The sequence below is a fragment of the Macrobrachium rosenbergii genome, chromosome 11 (genome assembly GCF_040412425.1).
Source record: "Macrobrachium rosenbergii isolate ZJJX-2024 chromosome 11, ASM4041242v1, whole genome shotgun sequence".
In the NCBI taxonomy this organism is placed as follows: domain Eukaryota; kingdom Metazoa; phylum Arthropoda; class Malacostraca; order Decapoda; family Palaemonidae; genus Macrobrachium; species Macrobrachium rosenbergii.
This window is the reverse complement of record NC_089751.1, coordinates 21,532,919-21,549,404: the sequence shown is the minus strand read 5'-3', so window position 1 is coordinate 21,549,404 and position 16,486 is coordinate 21,532,919. Positions and strand designations below refer to the sequence as shown.

At 35.0% G+C, this 16,486-nt stretch overlaps 1 long non-coding RNA gene across 1 annotated transcript; it reads right to left on the bottom strand.

Moving 5' to 3' along the window:
• Window positions 1-10,004: 10,004 nt before the first annotated feature.
• On the bottom strand, window positions 10,005-12,362 carry LOC136843570 (uncharacterized). The gene is made up of 2 exons (XR_010854589.1): window positions 11,015-12,362; window positions 10,005-10,730 (listed from the first exon to the last, which is right to left on the bottom strand). It is a non-coding gene; the product is annotated as an uncharacterized lncRNA (long non-coding RNA).
• Between the last annotated feature and the right edge of the window lie 4,124 nt (window positions 12,363-16,486).

Sequence of the window (16,486 nt, the reverse complement as noted above, 5' to 3'; positions counted from 1 at the left end):
CATTTCTAAACATTTTAGCAGGCACAACAACTTTTTTTTATTATTATTCACCATGAATATTTCATCACCAAGGTCCCAGCTATGAGAAAAATGGCACGGTTGCATCCCACTTACTGTTTTTTTAATAGCTTCTCCACGTCAGTTGAGGCGGTTGGCTGTTGTAGTGTAGATGTAGGTAGGTATTGGTCCTAGCCTCGCCGCGTCAGTGCTTTTGCCAGCAATTTGTCAGGTCGCTCGTATTAGTCATTATAAAGACTTATTTGAATTATCTTCAGCAAAACGTCACCGAATTTTGTCTCTTGTTAGGTAATAGGCTCGTGCCTTGTTAATCAGATAACACCCACTTTTACCCAATTTTGGGTAAAAGAGGGTTTTATCTGATTAATAACACACGAGCATATTACCCAACAGAGACAAAATTCGGTGACGTTTTGCTGAAGATAATTCAAATAAGTCTTTATAATGACTAATACGAGCGACCTGACAAATAGCTGGCAAAAGCACTGACGCGGCGAGGCTAGGTCCAATGCCTACCTGTAGTTACTGTACACTGTTGTGATCTCTCGTCCTCAACAGCCAAACGCCTCAATTTTGGGTTGGTTTTACTTTGCATCGGAAGCACTGCAATAATACATCAAATGCTTTCTAATTTTTATGTTTAGGAACAAGGACGCCATTCTTAGTAAATTTAAGTAGATAAGTTTTCGTGATCTTTTCATCGGTTTTTAATTTAACATTTTGCTCAAAAACATTTTTGTGTATTGGAATCTTCGTACTTATTCTGTCGTTTTCCTTCATTTTCCATCATTCTTCTCAAGTTCTTTACTAATCTACCTCTTCCCTCACACTGTTCTTAATTTACAACGTCTCCCGTCACAGTTAGGTCACCAATGAAACTTTTCTTCGTGATTTTCCTACTTGCCTGTTCCTCTCACATTCCAACCCTCAGTTACTTTCCTCCTCTCAAATTCTCCTTCCGTCTACGAGTTCCTTGCTCTAAATTTCATATCTGTTTCTGTCACTTGACTACTTCTCTGGCAGATTCTTCTTTTCTACAAAGTTCCTTACTCAGTTGCTACTTGTTATTCTCTTTTAGTTCTCGCAAGTCCTTCCCGCTCTCACTTCAGATTCTTTTACTACAGGGCACTTAAATTCTCCCCCTTACATATTGGTCTCTCCTTCTTTCATAGGCTCTTACTACCTGGTGTTTTTCCCAGTTCTCACATGTATCTTTGTTTTCCGACTGTATTACTTGATTAGCACTCTCCCTAATCCTCTTTTTCCCTTACCTCTCTCTCTCTCCTTCCTTTGTTGTGTTATTTGCCACTTTTCCCCTCTCTAATTCTCGTACGCACAATCCTCTTCCATGTTTGCTTTTACCTTCTACACATTTTTCCCACATCTCTTCGTCATCCTTTCTCACATTCCTGGCCCCTCCCCCGTGAGGCGTGAGTTTCAGGAGGTATGTTAAAAGGGCGTTGGGAGTAGGGGTAGGAGAAGAATTGGGGGGACGGGAAGGGGGTTTATTTGGGTTGTTTTAGTGGGATTGTTGGGGGGTACGGGGTTGCCCCTTCGTTAGTGTGATGATAGAGGAGGAGTAGGAGATTGTGGGAGCCGGTGTTTCTATGTTCTGGGGTGTCCTTCAGTCGTCCTATGGCGTCACGTGTACGAGGAACCGAGGGGTGGATGGGGTTGGGGGTGGAAGGTGGAAAGGAAGAGGAAAAGTGGAATGATATCAGCAGTAGAAGGTGCACGGAGTGGAAAGCTTGAGATGGGCGTCGGCAACGGATGAGGAAGTGACGGAATTAATTTTAGCAGAGACATATAGCATATGCAAAACTCGTATTTGTGCTTTGCCTTTGTATCAGTTTAACGTTTTGAATAAACAGTGACTGTTTGATTCTCAATGGTTGAAAGTTTAAGGGCGTCAGTCATCGGATTACATAATTACAGAACAACCTGGCGCAGTTGCATTAATATAACGGGCAAAAATGGAAATAAAGTGTACAAATCCTTAGAAAGGATAATTTTGCTGCTTCACTAAAAGGGAGTTATAAAGATAAACTGAAAGCCTTTTGGTTCGGAATTTTTTCTTCGCATTAAAGTAATAAAAAAATAAACAATGGGGCTTGCTCCTCCAAGGCTTGAAAAGGAAGTCATGTCACCTAAATGAAGTTGAACATAAGGCAAAACTTTTATTTCTCTTCCTTTATGGCTTTTAATCGCTACTCAATAAGGCGACTTTTATTGTCCTGATCATACAGTAAGTTGTGTAACGTCTTGGAGCTTGGAGCTTGGACCAAAGCACCTCTATTCTTGGTACTTCGGGTCCAATGATGAGAAATGCTAGTTAGTCCTGGCAATCTTCCCAACCACAGGGCATTGGAATATTATTATTATTAGTATTATTATTATTTTATGGACTTGCTATGGTTGTTTTCGGTGTCCGTCATGCTTTCCCGGTGCCAGTTATTTATAGAGACTCGGGTTTGTTGTTCAACAATGTCATTAGAGAAATTGTTGTTAATGAGTATTTGTGCTAAGTTTTCGATCTCTTCCGTAGCATTATTATTATTAGTCTCCTTCATCCTCTTTTCATTGATCTGGTGAAACTTGGTCAGTAGGAAACTTTAAGGGTTAATAATCATATTTCCCAAATATAGTTTACCCTGACCCATATTTTCCAATGCCACAAGTCAATTTAAACTTCAGAATACTATATTTTTACTATAGATTATGGAAACTATGAAGGATAGATGTCTTTGAAGACAGGCCTCTGATCGTAAAAATTTTGCACCAGATGATTAACAGACCCGGTTCAGCATATGAGGATGAAATATCTCTTCTAAATTGCGAATGAAATTTCTTTTATGAATTACGAAACCTTTTTGTAACTTGTTGTCATATTTTTCAGTCACTGGCGAATTTAAAGGTTAACATTTTATTTTTATTTGATTTTCATAAATCTAGGTATAGTTGGAATTGGTAATTATTTTTCCAAAATGTTTTGTTACTTCGACGTACATTTCTACATATATCGCAGGTCAATTACAAGACCAAAATTATATTTTGTTCTAATTTTGATGAAACTTGGTAGGGTTGTTACTTTTATGGGTAAGCTGCTGTATCCTCGACAGTTTTACCTCGACTTATTTTACATGTTCATGGGTCATTTTGGAAGCTGAAATTTTACCATTTTTTCCTGTACAACTGAGAAGCTATGATAATTAGAAGACTCCATTAATCAGAAGGATTTGTAAGGGTGTATCACAATAAAGTTTTTACGGTGCAACAGCAACTTTTGGTGAGTTCTCTCTCTCTCTCTCTCTCTCTCTCTCTCTCTCTCTCTCTCTCTCTCTCTCTCTCTCTCTCTCTCTCTCTCTCACAGACATATACACGCGCAAACACAGCCACAACCACCACCACTAATTTGTCATAAATCATTTGCATGTTATCTCTTCAGAAGCTGTGTTATTCTTCCATTCACCTCTGTTACCTTTTATTATTGGTTAGACTAACAAAATGCAGGAAGTTTTTAGTCAATGCAATAATTACGTATAATAATATTGTTATGTCGGTGTCGGATGCTAATGTACAATTGATATCTAGTTTATTATTATAGTTGAGTTATTAAGTGTTCATCACGAAAATTAGGTCTTGTAATCTGCTGTTATTTCATTTTAACCTTTTATCTGGACCAATTGTATATTATTGATTGAGTAAATGATATTAATTATATTATATAGTAAATTCTTATATATAATTATATATATATATATATATATATAGATTATATTTATATATATATATTATATATTTATGTATATACCGTATATATACTGTATATATGTACATGTATATATATAAACACAGAAAGCTCTTCAGTAGTTCGTGTCCCCATATACATAAACTGCATCACTCAGCTACCTCTAGCATACTAGACAATACCCAATCTGTTCATGACGTCTCAAGTTTGCAGTCGCACTTCCTGACCTTTCATTGGCTCATTTCTTGGATTTATCTATAAAAATATTAAACTATCAAGGAGACACAATGCAGCTTTGTCTTGGCCCATTCATTAACCAAACTTGTCACTCTTCTGTCTTTATGTTTCATCACAAGCATTGTTTTCATCATGAAAACTTTTAAAAGCTGTCGACTCAACAAGTCTGTGTTTGTGCGAGAGAGAGAGAGAGAGAGAGAGAGAGAGAGAGAGAGAGAGAGAGAGATACTGGAGAATTCCAGTAAGTCATACACGTGGTATTGTTTGTTGTGTGCTACATGCACAGTTCTGCGAATTTGCTGATATTTAAATGGAGGGGTGCAACTTTATATTAAACTCTTGTCTTTTTACCATAAGTTTCTATACAACTTAAATTTGACTTGTAAGTAATAAAAATATTTGGTGAAATTTGAGCGAGTTTTAATATATTCCGTTTAATGGGTTTATAATAGGTTTGTTGATATTTATTTAAAAACGTTTTACTTTTTTTCACTATGCGTTTTTCAAGGTATGGGACCTGAGAGTTGTAACGTAGTAAAATATTTAAATAAGGATATATATGGATATTTTTGTCATTTTATTCATTAAACAATATGAAAATCGGAAATGATAATAATCTTTCAGGTGATGATGTTGTGATGTTTGCATCATTACAAATTCAGATTTGTGTACTCTTTTCACCAGCTTTTCGTTTTAACCTACACTAACCCGTTTCTACTCCTCCTTATCTCCAAATCTGTCTCCCTGTCAATTCTTCGTATGCCCTAAATACTATGGAAAAGATTCATCCTTACAGTATTCTGTAACTACTGTTTTTTTTCTTTACTTATTTAAATTGATTTTTATACCTCTCTCTCTCTCTCTCTCTCTCTCTCTCTCTCTCTCTCTCTCTCTCTCTCTCTGTATATATGTATTATATATATATACATATATATATGTATATATATTAGTGGCACGTTGCTTTTCATTCGAGTTTTAGTTTTAATCCTGATGTCGGGTAGTAATGTATTCTATTAAGTTTTTTCTTATTAGAGATGAACTTGTTTCAGGAACTAAATTTATATTACGTTCATTTATGATGAAGATGTTTTGAGAATGTTCTTTCTTTGTGTGATTTCATTGGAGACCTTGTTATTTTATATCAGGTGAAAAATTAAGAATTAAGAAACTTCTCGATAGAACATTTTATTATAATGCTATCATGTTACTTTTAATATGAAAAAGAGTTCACGTGAAAACCCGTTCAAGGCGTTATTACGGTAGAGCCTGATGCCTGTATGGATAATACCGAAAGATAAAAATACAAGGTTCCAATGTTTAATCTTGTAAGGCACAAATATATAGATATATAAATATATAACGTGATTATACCATCAAGGTTGTTTATAGTTCTGTATTTTATCAATAAGCTTCTCATTCTCATGTAACATATGTATGGATGTAATTGTTTCTTTAATTATTTCGCCTAAGATCAGCCATAATGATAGACAGTTTTTTCACTAAACAGAATCTTTTTTTTTATAAGATAATCATTACATTTACAATTTCAGTTGGGTATGAAAATGTAATCGTGAATCAGATATGTTTTTTTCGAAAGTGCAAAATTTTGTAATGTTCGTGTCATTCACTAAAAATTTAAATTACCGATTTAATTTCATATACTACGTTCGTTTTATGAAAGTGGATATTTAGAATTTTATACCGTTGTCTTTTATGGAAATGAACATTCAGAATTTCATTCTCTAGATATATATTCTTTATTGAAAATAGATAAGAGAATATGATTCCAACTTTTATATGTTCTTTGTAAACATAGAAATTAAACAATTAATGCCGCATCTATTCGCTATAGGAACGAAAATAAATATTTATTTCACTTATTTATTCTTTATGTAATTTTAAATAAACCATTTTCGCTTGTTATTCGCTGCTAGATACGTCATCGTAAGCCGAATAGAATGGAGTAGAATACAGAATTTAGGCCAGAGGCCAAGCGCTGGGACCTATGAGGTCATTCAGGGCTAAAACGGAAATTGACAGTAATAAGGTTTGAAATGTGTGGCAGGAGGAAAACCTCGCAGTTGCACTATGGAACAGTTTTTAGGAAGAGTGGACAGTAAGATGGGATTAAGAGAATATGAACGGAAGTACAGTAAAAGGAATGAAAGGCATTGCAGCTAGGGACCGAAAGGACGCTGCAAAGAACCTTAAGTAACGCCTGCCCTACAGTACAGTGTACCGTGTCAGGTGCACTGACGGCTCTACTCCCCTACGGGGGTCGTAAGCCGAGATCTGCTATTGCGTCGTTTCCGTGCGTTCGTTCGCCGGTTGCTTCCTCTGGAAGGATAAAAGGTCAAGTTGCTAAAAACGTCCTTTGTCTTTCGAGGGGTTTTTATGTCTTCTAAAAGGAAGGAGTCTTATGAAACCTAATAGTTCATATACGGTTTCTTCTCTTCACCTCCCCGTCCTTTCATCCTCGTCGTTTTCATTATTGTTTAAAACTGTAAGAATCTATAAAGTCTTCTCATTTTTTACAGTTGGTTGCTTCATATATATATATATATATATATATATATATATATATATATATATATATATATATATATATATATATATATATATATATACACACACATACATACATACACACATATATATATGCATATATATACATATAGGAGTTTGTCTGTTTGTGACTGTTTGTCTTTTGTATTAATTTTACTATTACTGTATTATGTATCATGCTGCCTGTTTTTGCATTTATTGTAAGCTTTATTTTACAGCTTTTCCATTATTTATGGTGCTGTGTTTTTGTTGTATTTATTATGCTGCTCGATTTTGTATTTATGCTGTAATATTTATTTTACTGCTCATGTATCATGTATTATGCTGACTTTTTTTTTTTTTTGCTGCTAGTGTATTATTTATGGTATTATGCTGTCTGTGAATTATTTATTGATTATTGAAGATTTAATTACATGGGTTTTATGTTGCTGCCTGTTATTTGTAATGTTTAGTTAATTGGGTCATTTTAAGTGTTTGCTCTCCTGGACCTGACTCACTTGTATATAATGTAAATTATATGTACAATAAATTAATATTAAGGCTGTATTTTGTGGTTTTGTTCTGCTAATTCTTTGCTTGTCACCTTTCGTCAGTCATTCCAGCCCAATTGCTTGTTTTTGTTTTGAACCTGCTGGTCTCTGAAAGACAAGACCATTATAATATACATGTACAGACATATACATATATATATATACACATACAGTACTTATATACATTATACATATATACATATACACACACACACACACATATATATATATATATATATATATATATATATATATATATATATATATCAGGGGCGTAGGAACCTCCTAAAAAGGTTGGGGGGGCGGAAGGGACAAAATACAGTTGCCAAGATATAGAAAGTAAATGCATGATTAAGAAAAAAAGACAGTATCTGCCGTAGCAAGTATAATTATTAATAGGTTGTCCTAATACAATGATGTATGCAATATCTGTAAGTTGTTTCAGCAGTGATCATTATTGCCCAAAATAACTTACAAATTTGTAGAGCTAAGGATTAATCTAGGTGGCAGTCTGCTTTGCATTTAGATCATCTGTAAACTCTTAATGGGCATGTAGGAGTAAGGCGTTATTTAGTCTATTTTGACACAGTGGAGCAAAGATAAGTTTTGATCCTATGAAGAGTTCAGAAACTCCTCTCTGATGTGGCTGTGGTTACTGGAACGGTCAGGTAAATTTTTATAAGTTTATCGAGTGACCATAGCAGCAGCAACAGGATTATTTTCCAGTGACTGTAATTCATCAATAACTGTTGATATAGTGGTTACCTTACCAGGACCACCAATTTCTCCAACTTTGCACAGAGTTTTTAGCATGGCCAGTTCATGATAAAGTTTCTTCAAGTCAGTGTCTATGCAGGACATGGTCAGTGACTGGTATTTCTGCTAGACCTCCATTAGCTGATGTTATTATCATAGTTTCCATTTCATGAAGAATGTTGTAGGTGGAACTCTGAAATTGATTAATGAGTTCACGGTTCATCAAGTCTACTACGTCTTAGTACTGAGTGCGACAGGATTCCTCAGCATCTGATGGGAAATGTTCTGCTGCACTTGTCTTCAACATGTCTCCTCCTTGGTAACTTTGGTTCCTCTGTTTCCTCTATGTCTCTTGCTGACATTTGAACATCTCACTTCTGGAGATTTTTTCCACTTCTGTAAATTCCAGGAAGAGCAAGATTATAAGGTTAATGGGAATCAAGAAGAAGGATCAGGGAAAAGGTAAATCACTTGGGTGAAGCAAGGAAAATTTTAGGATATGTGCAACTGGTTAGGGAGATGAGTTGTTGGGCCAATTCTCCATTATGAGAAATGTGTGAAAAATGTGAATGCCAATGAAAGAAAACTGGATGACGCTACCAAGATGGATTGTTTGCATAATTTACGTGGGACAAAAGATATTGAAAGCGTGAGAAATCGGAAGATAAAAGATGTGGTTAAATGTTAGTGTAGATGAAAGTATGGCTTAGTGGGTTTTGAAATTGTATGGTCATGCATTGTTTAAGGGATGCGATACACTGCTGATGATCATACTTTGTAGGCTGGGGAGGTGGGTAATGTGGCAGTTTTCTGCACAGTGGGTGCTTTCGTATTTCTCTCTGGAGCCACCTCATTTTAGGGGCCATCCTCAACTTGTAATAGTTTTAATAGCTTATGTAAGGTTTTCTTTGGAAAACCTTTTGTTATAATAGCTTTTGTAAGGTTTTCTTTGGAAAACTTTGGTGGTTAGTCTTTGCCAGTTATTTTCCTTTAACCGTATTAGCGTGCACATACAAATACACTTAAAAGTGTTAATGATTTTATGTTAATCTTTCATATCGTGGAGCTTTTAACCTCTTCTGTTAGGGAACCAGACTAAGCCCTACTCCACCAACCTGAAAGTGATCAATAGAAAAGTTGTTAGTGCAGGTCAGGGTTTTTTAATTACGTTTCCCACCTCTCTCTCTCTCTCTCTCTCTCTCTCTCTCTCTCTCTCTCTCTCTCTCTCTCTCTCTCTCTCCGTTTACAATACGTCAGTTTGCTTGTTATATCTCTCTCATTGTTGGCAATACTCGTACTATGTTAATTTAGTGAAATAAAAAGTAGATAAATAGGCATAGCTTCAGCTGCCTTGGTATGTACTCATTTTCGGTACAGTGATGCATGTAAATGTACAGATAAATGCGCAGGCCTACTTCATGCATGCGCAATATGTCAGTATAAGGTATTCTTTTTGCTGAATTCGAGTTCACTCTTATTTTACAGCTTTTTACCTTAAAACTGTTACTAACCCCTAATTTGAGTTAAGCAACGAAAAAAAAAACCATCGTGTTTTAAAATATGAAACATACAGGAGTCACCATTCATATTATAAAACCCAAAAATAACACCTAAACATATTTAACACCCTTTGCACAAATCATGACAACCAACCTATAGAATATAGGACCATGAGCAATAACTAGTATTTTCAATGTCTGCCACACTTCCAGAAGATACCAGTGAGCCGTACAATGTTTTCACTTCCCAAGTTCTTCTTTGGAGGGGTGGCTAGAGCTCTCGGCTAGCACGCTGTTGGCCCAGCGTTCGAGTCTCCGTCCGGCCAATGAAGAATTAGAGGAATTTATTTCTGGTGATAGAAATTCATTTCTCGTCATAATGTAGTTCGGATTCCACAATAAGCTGTAGGTCCCGTTGCTAGGTAACCAATTGGTTCATAGCCACGTAAAATAAGTCTAATCCTTCGGGCCAGCCCTAGGAGAGCTGTTAATCAGCTCAGTGGTCTGGTTAAACTAAGATATACTTAACTTTTTTTTTCACTTCCCAAGTTAACTAAACAATAGAATGCCAAACTCAGAAGTTGATGATATGAAACTTACATTAATAAAGCAAAGAGCACTCTTGTCACTAGAGGTCTTACCAAGAAACAGTTTGCACCACAAAAAGTTTTATTAAAATTTACAAATTATATAAACTTATTAACGTTTACAAACCATAACATCCCCCTACCCTTGAGCATATGCAAGTGGAAAAAGATTAATTTCAAAATCTGGATAACTCTATCAGGTTCTAATCCTTTAATGTTTGATAATCATGGCTGTAAAGCCATTGCCTATAGTGTTCATTTAATTTTCATATTTTAATCTATGAACTAATTGAAAAAATCTGAAAATACATAGCTGGAATGTAAAGGATTACTCAATGTAACAGATTTTCCCAAAGGTAAAATCAAAGCAAAGAGTTTTCGCATGACAGGAGAGTAGGTGGTACACATCCTCACCAATCTGGAGTACTAATGGTTCCACTGCAACATTACTAGAATCAGATTTGAGCACGAGAGTCAGGAACTTTCAATACCGGTGCTAACAGGTTAGTGAGAGGAGCTGTAATCTTGTGCAGAAGCAGCGGCAGTACCCTGCCTTTCCAAGGAACACAGCTGTCTTGTCAGCAGGTGAATGAAGATCAACAATACTCTTCCCCTTTCTGTCAACTGGAGCCACCTAGCTGCTTCCAACTTGATACAAAGATCTTTAATGGGCAACCGCTTTTTTCTGAGTTGACTGTCAAGTTTGTCGTCTTGAAAAGCTCAAACAGCCTGTCGAATCTCCCATTTATCGGCAGGCACCACAATTCATTCATCTAAACACCCGTGCCATCTGTTTGGATAAAATACTATTCATTAGACATTGAAATGTTGCAGCATTATTTGTCCTACCAAATGGCATAACCTTATATTAATACAACAAGCCACCTGGTGTTATGAACGATGATATCTGCTTGGCTTTCACAGTTAAGGGAACTTTGTTAATATCCTTTCATATACCACAGATACTTATTGAGCACTTCCAGTAACAACACTAATCATCAGTCCTAGGAATAGGATAAGATTCTGGTTTGGTTAAAGAAATTACATATTGGTTACATGAACGATAATACTTACTTGGCTTGGGAATATGAAGCCGTGGTTTTTTCCGTGGGATGTTGCTGGGTTTAACTAACCCTTCACTGTTTCCTTTTCGAAAGGAGTTAGTTTATAAGAAACCTGCTTCATAGGTTTGCTTGCCTCCACTTGGTCAACATCATGAGTCGTCATTGTGGTCATTTTTTAAATATGCAAAAAGGTTCATATACTTGTTTCATAATGTCCGGCTGTAAAGAAACTAGTCGACCAGGATTACACAACATTGATGAATTATTTACCTGTGCTTCATGACAAGTCAAAATTTTCTTCTACCACAGCCATTGATATGCAAAAATTAAATTTTACTTTGTTAGACACTAAAGAATTTATACTCTTTCAGCAAAGTAACATGTAACCATTTTGATTTTCTTTTACTAGGATTTTTATGGTCCGATTATAATCACTTTGCTTAAAACGGTATAAGGTCCTTATACCTGTTTGGTAAACTTTTTGGTAAGAACACTAGAACTATCACAGACTTCAAGTCCCCTCACTGTAAAGGCCATAAATCAGTGTGCTTTTATCTGCTATTGTCTTAAATGTAAATTCCCTTAAGCAAATATCTGTTGTAGTTTAAGTCTTAGAAGTCTCCACAATCACAGGAACTTGACCACGTTCTTCCACTCAGTATTCAGAAGCTTGAGGTTTCAGGGGTTCTCTCAGCTCCTGGATCCAGTTCATCAAACTATTTAGAAACATCCAGGCGTTTAGACAGTTATTTACCATAACGAGATTAGCTTTAGACTGTAGTAATTGTAAATTTAACGCTCTTTGGTCTCAGGCTCTTCAGCCTATAGCTCTTTTGCCGTAATGAGAAACTGTCTTAGTCTAGTTTTCTTTTTCTTGGTCTTTTTTCTCATTCCTTGCTTCAGTTTCCATTTACGTAATCACAAAGTTTCTTTTTTGGAGGTCGAACTAAACATTTATTTTTTTAAAAGGTAATATCCTAAGAAACAAGGATAAAACAATCTTTAAACAACTACAAAAGAACCAAGACATTGCCCAGTAGGTAGTACTAACCTAAACTACCCTATCTCTGAAACTACACCAGAGTTAACATGGGTGTTTACCTTAATATGCATTCAATCCTGCTCACTACGTTGATTTTTATGCCATTGGTTCTTTTAACTCAAGTTTGTTTATTTGATCACTTAACCTTTTCGAAAACAGTTGATTGCTGAACCTTAACCAGTGTAAAATTAGCACCTCAGTAAAAACGATCAATATATATTTAAAATTAATTTTGAAAATACCGTATATGCACGATTTACTACTCAAAGATAATACAACAACCCACAATAACACTTAGAAAGCTGGAACATCTCCAGAGGATACTACCCAGGTAACCACAGACTAGTTAATCTAACTGTACAGGATTTTTACTTGCGAAGTTAATCTAACCAAAGGACACCAAACTCAAAAGTGGAGGAAAAGAAACCTACGTTGAAAAGAGCAAAAAGCACTCGTCACCAGAGGACTTACAAAGAAAGCATCACAAAAAGTTACAAATTGCAATCATTTGAAAATTATAATTAAAAATTAAAAATTAGAGCTAAATATTTAAAATAAATTTACCCATAACATTTACAATCCAAAACTCTTTCTCTCTCTCAATATATATATATATATATATATATATATATATATATATATATATATATATATATATATATATATATATATAATTTTATGCTTAGAAAAGAATTATTCATACACGCATTTATATATAGGTGTGTTTTATAATATATATATATATATATATATATATATATATATATATATATATATATATATATATATATATATATATATATATATACACACACACACACATACATACAAACAGAGAAGGACGCTGAGGATGAAGTAAACCAACACCAGCGGAAGTGTCAAGTGAAGGGAAAAATCCTCCTTTCCCAGAATTACTGCGGAAGAAGAAGAAACAGAAGAGGAGGTTGAGTGGGATGATGACGGTGAAGAGGATGATGATGTGAATCTCTTAGAAAAAAAAGATGTTCCCAAAAACTACGGACAGGGGAATGAAAGAAAACGTTCAGTAGTTAGGAGATAGATGAAAATGCAGAGAGAGAGAGAGAGAGAGAGAGAGAGAGAGAGAGAGAGAGAGAGAGAGAGAGAGAGAGAGGTGTTGGATTGCCGGAGATTCGGCTTGTTTTAGATGTATAAACAGCTGGCTGAACTCGTCTGAGAAATGCGTGGGAATGTATGGCTTTGTAAAGAATAAAATGAGGAAACAAAACATCGTTCGATTTGCTAAGATTTATTTATGCGATTGTAGAGTAAAGCAGTTGAATGTAGTAATTTACTTATGAATTGATAGTGAAAAAGTAAGAGAAAGTGAATTGCAATGAAATACCATCAGGTCATTACATTTTTTTGTTGTAACTATACTGACGTCTCTTGAAAAATATTAATTATTTTCTTTTATTTGTTCCTATGGAATATGTGTATCTTCAAGCAAAATTTCATGAATTTGATTTTATGCGAAAATAAAATACACATTATCACTTTGGGGCACCAATTCATCTATCCCATGCGATCCATTTATTTTTGTAATAGGAAATTTCAAAACTCCAATAACACTGCAATATAATTTTATCCCTTGTTAGCAAATCATCAATTAACAAGTTGCAGAGTTGCGTGCCATTCATAACTGCATTTTATTTCGAATAGGATAATTTGCAATTCATAGCTTATGAATTTACAAATTTCCACTCCAGTGACTTGCCCGCTCGGAACATAGCTGGTAAATAGTTTGTGCGTCGGAATTTCATTCATTCTTTTTGCTCCCGAATGGCAATGTAGAAGGGCTTGGGACACTCAACTATCGTTTATTTCGATTTTTTTCTTCTAACTTTTATCCAGTATGACGTTTTGATCGTTATTGGTTTTTAAAACTTTTCTTTTATTACTGGCTTTCTTTTGCTTATTCAAAAGGCACTGAATACCTAGATTGTTAAACAGCTGGGCGTTTAAGCAAAAACTGCTTAGCTAAATTAATTATACTGTATATTATGGTTTTTCCTTCATACCCTCTTGGCCATGGATAAACAGAAGATACCATAAATTAAGTGGAAATTTTTATAAACCAAGTTAAGTTATTCGTTATATATTCTTTTCTTTAAGTGCCTAATAACCGGAGGGTTCCAAAGTTTAATTTGGAGTGAAATTCATATATAGGAAATAAAATCGTTCCTTATGTCATTTCTTCTTATTCGTGAGTCAAGTTTGAACTTCAGAAATTCTAACGATTTACCTGAATGATTAAGGAAATCAGTGCCACAACTTAGTCACAGGGGGAATTAAGCACATAGAAAATCGGGTAGTATTGTGACAGAAATTTCCTTGAGCCTTATTAAATCCAGTAACTTACAAACGTTCAAATCATAAGCGTCATGCAGCAGGAATGCTGAGATTGTCATTGTATTACACTGACGCTTGCTGCGTAGAGATTCTTGGTAATGCAGCTGCATCATTTACACTAAGTTAATAATACATTCTTTGATTAGCAACTATTGCTAGATGGGAGAGGCGTGGGTGTCATTACGAGTGGGAATGTGTTTTTTTTTCTTGTTTTTAAATCTTTTTACGGCGCTTTTATGCTTATGCAAGCGAGGCTTGATTAGTATTCTATTATATGTATATATATGTATGTGTGTATATATACATATATATTTGTGTGTATTTATATACATGCGTATTATGTATATAATGATGATATATACACATATAAATATTATATATACATACATTGTATGTATGTACGTATATGTATATTTATAAGATAATAACACTTTTTCCAGGGTAGGGTCCTAGAGATTAACAAAATAGAAGTCTTTGTGGCGTTCATTCTTTATTAAAGATGAACCTCTGTGCACCAAAATTTTGCAGGTATTCACATTAGCCTTGCATTTTCTCTTGCATTTCCTGATACTAAACCCATCCGTTCAACTTTTCTCTCAGCGTTACCAATCCTACTGTGATTCGTTAATTTACTCACCAATACCTCTGTGAATCACTACGACTTCCACTTATCCTCTTCACCTTGCTCTAGCTAACATTCACTTTCAACATTCTCTTTTAACAAATGCTGACAGTTCTGCATCCTATCCGCAGTATCATCAACTAACACTTGATCACCAGCAAACGCCAGTCAATGCACACTCCATTCACAACTCCTTTTCTTGTTCACGACTTTGCACCTACATCCCCTGTGTCCTTCCTAACATGTTTTTTTACTCCAGTCATAAAAGTTTTATAATATCCGTAGAAACATACACATTTCCTACTGTACTCTATACTGGAATGACCTCATAATTCTTGCTCTCATCTCTTAAAAGCCTTTCTCTTTATAGTCAGATAAATGATTCATCCATTCCACTGGAACATTTTCATCAACCACACTAACTACATGCACCCTTACTAGTTACCCAATCATATACCACCATTCTGCAGTATTTTCTTTTAATCTCATCAACCCATGTTGCCTTTCCATTCTCCCACCACGTAATTACAATAGTTTTTCCTCAACAGCCACTTACATAATCATTCTTTCTCCCTTTTTTTTTTTAACCTTATCCGACTCTCAAAGACTCTCATACCATCACCCCACCATTTACTTTTTTTTTTTTTCATTGCTCAAATGTCATATAACCACAAAAACTTATTGCTGATTCAGTGACTGTCATGTGAAACTCATTTGGCCTAATCACAATTCCAAATTATTCTTTACCAGATTCGCTGAACGGCAGCACCAATATGCAGTAAATGTGCCTCGCTGTCGACCTTCTCTGTTCCTAGTTATTCATCACCAGTGTCATGCAATTAAAAAGGCCTCTGTAAAATTCCATTGCTCGCGACTATCCTGTGCTTTCTTTTCCACCGCTACTTTCCCAAGGATGGTGTGAAGTTATGTCTAAGCCTTGTGTATTTTCTCGTTTTCTTTAAGTCATCTATACCTAAAACTTATTTAATTTCACTTTTGTTTTTATTTCTCGTTGTAAACTGCACTCTGACTCATGACATTTTAAAGATTATTTTCAAATTGAAAAAATAGTTGAAATAGAGCTTAATTTCTTAACCATGATTCATGTCTATGTAGCAATACATACTGCATTAGACTAATGTATAATTTTATTTATGTATGCTGTTTCAGTCTATTTGATTTCCAGATTTTACCCATCCCATTGTTCGATTTGCCCTATTTATTTTTTCACCAAATTTCAGCTCGAGAGAATCCGTATGGGATACCATTGTTCTTAAATACTTGAAAGATTCAGTCTCACTGATCCTTGCTACATCTGTTGTTACTTTATCCCTCTGCACAGACTCTCCCCATTATTTCTGTTCATATAATATTTATCTCGAATCTCATATCTGTTGATATATGATGCATTTGATTTATGAAGCTTTTGTAAATTTTGTGATGAGCAA